The sequence below is a fragment of the Schistocerca nitens genome, chromosome 1, assembly GCF_023898315.1.
Source record: "Schistocerca nitens isolate TAMUIC-IGC-003100 chromosome 1, iqSchNite1.1, whole genome shotgun sequence".
Lineage (NCBI taxonomy): Eukaryota > Metazoa > Arthropoda > Insecta > Orthoptera > Acrididae > Schistocerca > Schistocerca nitens.
The window spans coordinates 985,317,370-985,328,140 of record NC_064614.1 but is presented as its reverse complement, the minus strand read 5'-3'; the positions used below and the strand labels follow the sequence as shown (position 1 = coordinate 985,328,140).

At 42.2% G+C, this 10,771-nt stretch overlaps 1 pseudogene; it reads left to right on the top strand.

Moving 5' to 3' along the window:
• The first annotated feature begins 6,842 nt into the window (after positions 1-6,842).
• On the top strand, positions 6,843-6,943 carry LOC126205633 (U6 spliceosomal RNA; annotated as a pseudogene).
• The last annotated feature ends 3,828 nt before the right edge of the window (positions 6,944-10,771 follow it).

Below are 10,771 nucleotides of genomic sequence, written 5' to 3'. Positions count from 1 at the left end.
GCAGGGTCGCCATTCTCTAACATTCTGCGTGGTGTCTGTTTGTTCTAAGTCGTGTCTCCCTACCACTTTCTCGCAACGACGCTCTGAGCGTGTTTTTTAGGGAATTGACTAGTTTGAACCTGGGACCTGTTGCTGGTAAGGAGACGCCAGACCACACATGACATGTAGAGTTCAGAAGAGTTCAGTGAGACTAGCGATGATATAACCAAACACTTAATGATTTCAGCGTCAGCTCCACTGCACTCCCTGTAAAAGAATCTTAATACTAACTAAATTTAGTGGAACGGGTTCAAGGCTTCCCTATTTTTAGTTAGCTGGTAAAATAACGTCGAAAAAGCAGTTACGTTTACTATTGGAAATTTTATTCTACTCACAAAACATTGTTTATAAATTGCACTATTGATAAAAGGAAATGTTTTAACACAGGATGATAAAAACCAACTGCGTTCAACAAAAATGTGAACGAATATTCCCTGAATGGGTTTCCAAGTTCTACAATGGATTGAAGGATGACTTATGCCATATCACATCTATAATCTAGGTTTAAATTAAGTTTCACAAAAGAGAAAACAATCAAAATGGTCTACAGTGACCCTCAATTATCTTTAATTACTTGTCTAACTTGTCGTAAATTACAGTGACTGATGTGGCTTCTCAATAGTTATATAACAGAAAAATCATCGCGTTTCAGATTTTAACGTATGTAGCAAATGTGAATACCATGAGCTTCAATTGACGATCGACACTAGTATTACGTAAAGAGAGGATGTAACAGATGAGACTTCTGCAGTCCTGAGTGAAGGCTTATGCGCTCAAAAATGCAGCATCGCGTGCTTTCATTACCTTGACAGTGTTCGTCAGGGAGCGGCGGCCGGCGCAGCTCCCTACAGCTCGCCGTCTCGGAAGCAACTCTTTTCTAACTTCTCCTTACTACAATTTACCGAAGTTGGTTTAAAAAAAAAACTGTCTGGCTGTGTTTTCATCTGACCAATCAGGGTCTCAATGTTAACCTTAAGCTCCGCCTACAAAAATTCTGTCTATCCAATGAGAAACGTTATACTTTTTATGGTGGGGCAATGTTTTTAAAGTTTGCAACGTAACAGAGACGCGAAAAAATCTCACGCTAAAACTTGCGGCTGGTGTGGCCCTTTTTGTGTTATCGTAAGATCTATACTGTTCTTCTGGAGGTCTCTAGCTTTTAACATGGGCTGGGGGGTGGTCCTGGTGGTTAGCTGGCGAAGTGGGTGTCCATCTCTTATCGTAGGGCCTTCTAGCTTAACACGGTTCTGCTCTCGGCTTCTGTTCTCGTTTCTCCCCTCCGAACTGCGTCTGTCTCACGGTGCGAAAGTATGACATCCATTTAGGCATTCTTGTGTTAGTCTGTGGTATTCCATTTGCTCACTCGTTACTCATTTTACTTTGATTAATTTAATGTCACGATTTATTCGGAGCTCTGTGACATACTACTGGATTTGCTTATCATATCAAGGTTTTCATGGAAGGTGTTGGATTTGCCTGACACCTTACAAATTATAAAGCTCATTTGTCAGATTAGATAGACTATTCGTTGCAGAGACCCATTGTGATGAGATCTTCGAGTAAGTGGAATGCTTCGCAAATTAACATGTGCTATTCACGTTACAAACGAATTAATTAGCTTAAAGTTAATGTCCTTTTCATAAAATTAAGTTTCAAAACCTGAAATACGCTTTCATCGCTGTGATCCACTTGACTTAAGCTTGTAATCTGGATTTTAATTCGGCCAGTGATTTAACGTACATTAAGAGCGATGCAAAAGTTGGGAACATCTGTAGCAATACGCAAACCCTGCATTCCAGTATATGCGTCAGTATTTCATCTATATGGATTGTTTCCGCTGATGAGCCTGTTTTACCTAAGCTGCGCATGGTTGGTTCCCTGTGCTCCTCATACACATTTATGGCAGAAGGAAACGTTAACTAGGAGCGGTTCGTTAACTCAGTATTAATGTGGTGCAGCATCTATTGTAGTGCACAAACGTGATTTTACTTTCAACAAAATTACTTTGTTCCACCGAGAACTTTCGGGACCATATGACGTAAATATGCGTTCGGCATGCAGCCTGAACGCTTAGTCATAAACATCGCTAGACTTACCGTGGGTGCCGCTTACTTCATCGACAGAGCTGGTTGTGGTGCAGCCTGCAACATCTTCAAAGGGTACATGCGATCAAGTACTGTACAGCCCTTGACCCTTCGCACTGTGAGGAGAGGTAGAATAGGAGAAAAGAGTCCAATCATCTGCTTCGATTGTCGATGGAACACAGAACTTGGTTTCGGTGAGTGGAAAAACTGGAAACGATTCACACTACTATGTGGACTCTGGCTGCATTTGTGTGATACTACTCAGATCACGAAAACACTGAATTACATCTACAATCTCAGCAGCCACACGAACTTTCATTTTCCGGAGTGACTGTTAAATTTTAAACACTGTTACCAATTAGAGGGATCACATTGGCTTTTCCATTGCCTCTTGGCTGAGAGCATACAAAGGTTTTCAGTCACCCAGTAGAGTTAGGTATGTGATGACGAAAGGACACATATTAACTTTCCAAATATTCTAAAAATAGTGACATTCCGAGAAGACATTTCTGGCACCAGAAAGGGGTTCCACAACTTTAAACTAGTCAGCACCTCATGCATGTGAAATCTGCATCACGCTTTTCATTTTCGTGATGACTAGAATAACTATAATATCATCCACAGGCGGGTTCCGCCTCTATTCGTTGATACAATTGTGGAAGTTTAGGCCAATTCTTCGTAACAAGATTACTCAGTGTGTATCTGGTTATCTAAAAGATGTTCAGCCGATGTTTTTTGGCTCTGCTCATGATGAATATTATTTGTTAGCCTATGATTTTTCTGTTAGTACTTACATTCAAGTATTTTGCTGTATCTCTGAATAGAGGACATTCAGCAACTCATATGCTCTCCTACACAAGAGTGGCTGTTACAGGAGGCACATGACTGGCGGATATGTGCTGAAGCTTTCGAATCGGAAAATTTATCACTCGAATTATTCCCCGTTATTGTTCGACTTTACTTTTATTTTCTTTTTATTGGCCTTTTTTCGAGGGCGGGTCTACGGGAGGAGGGGGAGGGTTATCAGCCTTCTGGCTGGTTGCACTTGCTGCGCCAACGTCCTCAATAATTTGTTTTAAGCATTCCAGTCTGTCTTCCTCTACAGTTTTTATCCTCTACAGCTGCATCTGGTGCCATAGAAAATATCCCCTGATGTCTTAGATGATGTCCGTTCCTCTAGTCAGTATACTCCTTTCCTCACCGATTCTGCGGAACCTCCTCATTTGTCACTCCTTCCAACTTTCAATATTTTGCTGTGTCATCACATCTGAAATGCTTCGATTACTGTATCTTCTGTTCGGAGTTTCCCACAATCCATGTATCTCTGCCACATAATGCTGTGCTCCAAACGTACATTCTCAGAAATTTATTCCTCAAATACGCCTATGTCTGATACTAGTAGATGTCTCTTGGCCAGGAATTGTTTTTCCAGTACTAGTCATGCTCCGTCCATCAAGGATTATTTTGGGCCTAGGTATCAGAATTCCTTAATTTCGTCTATTTCACCATCCCCAGTCCTGTGTTAAGCTTCCCGATGTTCTCATTACTGCTACTTCTCATTACTTTCGTCTTTCTTCGATTTACGCTCAATCCAAATTGTGTACTAATTAGTCTTCATTCCAATCAACACCCCCTTTAATTCTGCTTAACATTCACTGAGGATAGCAACGTCATCAGCGAATCCTATCACTGAAATCCTTTCACCCTGAATTTTAATCCCAGACTTCTACCTCTGTTTTATTTCCGTCATTTCTTCTTCAATATATGTCTTAGACAGTCGGGACGAAGGTTATATCCCCTTCTTACACGCTTTTTAATCAAAGAAGTTCATTCATGGTCTTAAAGTCTTCTTGTTCCCTCATGGTTCTTGTACATGTTGTGTATTATCCGTCTTTCTTTTCTACGAATTTCGAATATTTTGTACAATTTTACATTGTCGAACGCTTCTTCCAAGTTAGGTCCTACGAACGTGTCTTGATTTTTTCTTCAGTTTTGCTCCCATAATCATTCGCAACATCAGAACTGCCTCCCTGGTAACTTTCCCTTTCTTAACGCCAAACTGATCATCTATCCATTCTTTTTTGTAGTATTGTTATCAGAAACTTGTTTGCATGAGTAGTTAAACTGATTGTGCGATAATTCTAGCACTTGTCGGATCTTGCTATCTTCAGAATTGCGTAAATGAATTCTCATGGTATATCGCCAATCCCACAGATTCTACACACCAAAGTGACAAGTCATTTTGTTGCTACTTCCCCCAATGATTTTTCCTGACGGTATGCTATCCATACCTTCTGTCTTATTTGACCTTAAATCATCCGAAGCTCTTTTAAATTCTGACTGGATTCCCTACATCCTCCTTGTCGACGTCCGTTCCTTCTATGACGTCATGGTTCAAATGGTTGTCATCTGAGGTCATCAGTCCCCTAGAACTTAGAACTATTTAAACCTAACTAACCTAAGGAAACCACACACATCCATGCCCGAGGCAGGATTCAAACCTGCAACCGTATCGGTCGCGCGGTTCGAGACTGAAGTGCCTACAACCACTCGGCCATATGACGTCATCAGACAAGTTGTACCCTCATAGAGACGTTCAGTGTACTCCTCCTATCCAGCCGCCTTCCCATATGTATTTAAATGCGGAAGTCCCGCAGCTCTTTTCATGTTACCGTCCTTGCTTTTAACTCCACCATAAGCTGTTTTGACCTTTCTACAGTGTGTTCAGAAATGTCCATAACAGACTTCTAGGACTTGTAGGGGTGAGTGAGTACATAATGTTTTGAATAGGAACCCATGTCCTGAAATAATCGTTTGAAAATATGTTCGCTATTTGGGTATTCAACAGGGCTGTCATGGTGGGGGGGATTTACGTCGGATCGGATGATGTCATTTGACGTCTATCCTACCTCTCTCACCTGGTTCGAGCTTCATTCACGTGTTTGTGTTACAGCAACATGGCTGAGTACACGTTTGCACAGTACACCGACATTATACTTCCGATTGGCGAGGTTCACAGTAATGAAGGAGTTGCTCGTCACTTTTATCAAGATCGTTCTCCACAACGACCGACTTCGTTCTTGTGGTTTTTCCTTTCTCTCCATTTTGTGTTGTCAGTCTTGCTTGTTTTATTCTCACTCGTGTGGCATGCTTTATTCGGAACAAGGGAACGATGAACTAGCAGTTTGGTCCCTGCCCCCTCTTTTAAACCAACCAACCAACCAATCTCCGCACGATGTCGGCGTGTATACCTGAACTTTTGTTGTCGATGTTGGTTTCCTGTCGATTCTAATGAGAACAATCCTATCACTGAACTGTTCATAGTAACTCATTCTCAGCTCTACTTTTCTATTCATAACGGATCCTACTCCTGTTACACCATGTTCTGCTGCTGTCTATATTACCCTACACTCATGTGACTACATGCTCTTGTTTTCTTTCCATTTCACTTCACTGACCCCAGCTATATCCAAAATGAGCCTTTGCATTTCCCTTTTCAGATTTTCTAGGTTCCCCGCTACGTTCAAAGCTCTGCCATTCGACGCCCCGACTCGTACAACGTTGCATTTCCGTTAGTTATTCAATCTTTTTCGATTTTAAGGGATTATCAGACTTCTGAATATGTAACCTCCATCTACGTCTATAAACCGCAAGAGACAGTGCGGTGTATGGTGGAGAGTACTTTGTGTACCACTGTCACTCCCCTCATTTTCCATGTTCCAGTTGTCGGGAGTTCGTGGGACAGACAGTAGCCGGTACCCTTACGACTAGGCTTTGATATCTCTAATTTTATCTTCGTGATGTTTTCGCAGGATATACGTAGGAGGAAGCATTATATTTTTGAAGGAACGTACGCTCTGGCACTTGGGGCAGCCGTACGATGTAAGGTTCGCGCGGCTCCTCCTGTCGGAGGTGTGTGTGTTGTTCTTAGCATAGGTTAGTTTAAATTTGATTAAGTAATGTGTAAGCGTAGGGACCGATGACCGCAGCAGTTTGGTCCCATAGAACCTCCCACAAATTTCCAAATTTACCACGTACGCTCTCGGAAACGTTTCACGATATGCCAATACTGTACGATGCGGAAGTGTGGAGGAAATGCTATCTACCGCTCGAGACATTCATCATTTGCCATTTGCTGGGGCCTTTGTCCCACTGCAACGCGGGGTCGGCCTTGTTACTATGGATTTGGTGATGTTAGTGTCGGAGGATGGCCAGATAACCTTCCTGTCGCCACCCATACCCCCCTGGACAGAAATAGTGTACCCCAACTGTCTGCATGTAGTGTGAGCCATGAAATAGTGCGAACTGCGAACGTTTTTCAAATTTCCACGAGTCGTGTAACTGAGGCGGAACATGGGGACCAGCCCGGTATTCAGCTATTGAGGTGTGGAAATCCGCCTGGAAACCGTATCACAGCTCCTCGGCTCACCGACCCTCGACATTAATCCACAGGGTGGATTCAAACTGGGGCTGGCGCTCCTACACGAGTCCAGAAAGCAGCACATTAGCGGTCTTCGCTAACCTGGTACCAAAAATGGTTCAAATGGCTCTAAACACTATGTGACTCAACATCTGAGGTCATCAGTCCCCTAGACTTAGAACTGCTTATACCTAACCTAAAGACATCCCACACATCCATGCCTGAGGCATGATTCGAACCTGCGACCGCAGCGGCAGCGCTCAAGATGTTACAGCACAGTATTTGCTCACGGTCCAATTGTGCACTCTGTTCGGTGACACATGCAGTAACATTACAGACATGTTTAGTATGGCCCCTGCACAACAATGACACACAAAATAAATATACTTCGTAAAATTTAAATGCAAAGTCATGCATTACAGTTGATTCATTGCTTTGTTTTCTATCGCATTTCGGCTGTCTTCTAAGGGTTACAGAGTGATGTATCATCAAAGATAATTTGCTTCACTTTCTAACCCACCGTTAATACTCGAATCATCAGCCAAAGAGCTCGTGTCCGCCTGAGGCTTAGAATGATCTACGTTCGATTGTTTCGTTGCCCTACAGCGGCTCCTGGCAACCGACCACCTGCCACCGACCACTTGACACCAACCGCCTTCCGACCACGTAAATGCGGCTCAGAGCTTCTTGGATACATTTCTGCTTTCACGCTGATAAGCATATTGTAGTTAGATCTTCCAAGCAAAATTATTTTGATAAACCGATCAACACCATGCAGCTACACAACTTGGGTAGGGTGTTATGAATGTATTTATTAACTGTCGTTTTCTTATTTGAAGTTACAATATTTTGAGTTGCATGCCTGCATGTAATGAAAATTGTTTAATAGTTGTAAAATAGTGGCAAGTGGAAAAAGTCTTCCATTTGTGATAAATTGTGTATTTTGGCACCTGGGAACGTTTGTGCCTTGGATGGGGTAATTGCTGTCCGGCAAATCACACCAGAAAAGGATTATGGTATGAATGATATCTCACATTCAAGACGGCTCAATAATGGACATATGTGATGAACTGCAACCATTTAGCATTCATGCAACAGTGAAATTAAACAGGAAATGTTTAGGAGTCAGGTGTCAGGTCCCCAGAGGATTTAATTAACAAAATGACATAGCTATTCTTAGCAACGCATAATGTAAAGGTTCAGCCAGTATTTCTTACGCAGACGCCGCGCAGTGAAACCCGAAGTTCCGCAGACACGGAAGGGAAAGTGTCACACAGTACAAATAGACTGAGCTAGTAAACACGTCGAGGATACGAACAGAGCGTCTCTCGGACCTTGGAGGGCGAGAAGGAACTTTCCGTCCTGGGACTCTGCTGGACATATCGTAACCAATATAGGTCCACAGCGACGAAATGACCGGTAAGACCGAAAAATAAGTTAGAGAAAGCGGATGTGAGGGCTGCATCCGAACAGGGCAGACCTTCAAAGTGGGTATTTAAGGGCATCCACGAGCAGCAAGAAGGAGAGTCGTCGCAGAAGTTGAAGAGGGCACAAGCAGACGAGGCCCGGCAGCATCGAGAAGGTAGCATCCGCTACTGATGAGTCTATAGGAACTGCAACGACGAGAAGACGGTGATGCTCTGGTGGAATCAACTACAACTGTCAGTTAAGTAGAAGTTTCGCATTGTAATCCATTTGAACACGGACAGCTTGTCTCTGTCTCAAGTAGCCTCTACAGTTAGTTTCAGCAATAGAACGAGCAAGCCACAGGCTGGTGCTTGTCTCCTGGATAGGACAAGGGTCCATTATTTAAACGAAGAGTGAATTCAAAGGTGGTAGTTCTCGTGAGTAGTCGTTTCCAACATAGAGTAAGAAGTGGAGATTCTGGCAGAATCTATACAAGTTTACAGAGTAAGGGGAAGGGTCTGACACCTCATATGTCCTTTGTGATATTAGTTCAATACATTGCGTTGAAGGAGAAATCTCACCTTACTGTTTTGACAGTTCAGTGCTGCCAATTCCCCCCTTGTACCGCTACCTATTGAAAGTATTGTCTAATGTATCTACACCTCCTATTCTACAGATAAATAAATGTTTAAACACCAAAATCTCACAGCAGCTTCACACAGTGTCCACTTCACCAAGCCGTTGTGCACAATGGACTACAAATAAATCAGTCTATCCATAACAGAACACAAGCACAATGTAGTTGTCAACTCCGAAATCGCAGATGTATTGTACGGTGTCCGCACATAACGCATAGTTGCGGCTACTGTAGAATATAAATATGGACAGATCAAATAATAGATCATGCTTTGATTCTGCTTAAATCATTGTGTAGAATCCACGTAAAACACCATCGTCCAAACACGTCTTGAAGGCCCAAAGTTACCCACCGGCCGCCATGTCATCCTCACGTAACATAGACTAAATGTCGGTTGCCGTTGTGCTTCTGCATGGACAGAATGGCGTGGACGATAATACTGCTGTACATTCATCTTCCTTGAATTGCTAAGTGAGGTGCGTGATAGTTTTTTGTTGATTGAAGTCGTAAGAAACATAAATGCTTTCTGCTTATGCTTCGCTGTAAATGCAATATTGCTACACAATTTGAGTACTTCACTTCACCAGTTCGTTTTATAGTTCCGTTAAATATTACCTAATGACATACCATAGTTTTTGTGCCAATCATGAAAACGAAATCCTTGTTACTGAAAGCTTTCGTTAATTACTGTGCAAAAAAGTGAATGTCAAAAATTTTGGGCTATAAAAAGATTTCTGTTGATAACACTGTGTGGTCTTTTACTTCACCTTGGTGGATGAAATATCCTAACAAAAATATTCCGTACACAGCCCATCACATAGAAGAAATTGCGCTAAATTTCTTGACTTTAATGGCAATGAGTAAAGAAACCTAATTCAAAAATCGTAGCAGAAAAACATACATAGGTGTATCATTTGTCAGTTTGATGGGTAATTGGGAATAAGATTGAACAGCTAAAGATGTATGGAGTTACCACCGGCTAAAACGTTCCCATTCCAAATATTTGTTAATAGTTGTACCCAAAAAAAATTGAGAAAGAAGTACGGCCGTGGTGTAGAAGTGTCTTAACTCATACAACACCCATATAATGTACACGACGCAAACTCCACTGAATTCACACGTTGTCGAGTTCCACATCAATATCTCCACAGACATCCACCGATTTGTGAAATCGTCGGCGGTGCACAAATGCTGCGCAGCTAGCGCCATTCGACGGCCAACACCGCGGTTCCTGGTGTGTCCGCTGTGCCGTGTCAATGTGTTCTTTTTTCCATTTCCAGGAGTGTATATATATTAACACTTGGTTCAAGAATCATGAAAGGAGGCTGTATACATGGAAGAAGCCAGGAGATACTAAAAGGTTTCAGATAGATTATATAATGGTAAGACAGAGATTTAGGAACCAGGTTTTAAATTGTAAGACATTTACTGGGGCAGATGTGGATTCTGACCACAATCTATTGGTTATGAACTGCAGATTGAAACTGAAGAAACTGCAAAAAGGTGGGAATTTAAGGAGATGGGACCTGGATAAACTGAAAGAACCAGAGGTTGTAGAGAGTTTCAGGGAGAGCATAAGGGAACAATTGACAGGAATGGGGGAAAGAAATACTGTAGAAGAAGAATGGGTAGCTCTGAGGGATGAAGTAGTGAAGGCAGCAGACGATCAAGTAGGTAAAAAGACGAGGGCTAATAGAAATCCTTGGGTAACAGAAGAAATATTGAATTTAATTGATGAAAGGAGAAAATATAAAAATGCAGTAAATGAAGCAGGCAAAAAGGAATACAAACGTCTCAAAAATGAGATCGACAGGAAGTGCAAAATGGCTAAGCAGGGATGGCTAGAGGACAAATGTAAGGATGTAGAGGCTTGTCTCACTAGGGGTAAGATAGATACTGCCTACAGGAAAATTAAAGAGACCTTTGGAGAGAAGAGAACCACTTGTATGAATATCAAGAGCTCAGATGGAAACCCAGTTCTAAGCAAAGAAGGGAAGGTAGAAAGGTGGAAGGAGTATATAGAGGGTTTATACAAGGGAGATGTACTTGAGGACAATATTGTGGAAATGGAAGAGGATGTAGATGAAGACGAAATGGGAGATAAGATACTGCGTGAAGAGTTTGACAGAGCACTGAAAGACCTGAGTCGAAACAAGGCCCCGGGAGTAGACAACATTCCACTAG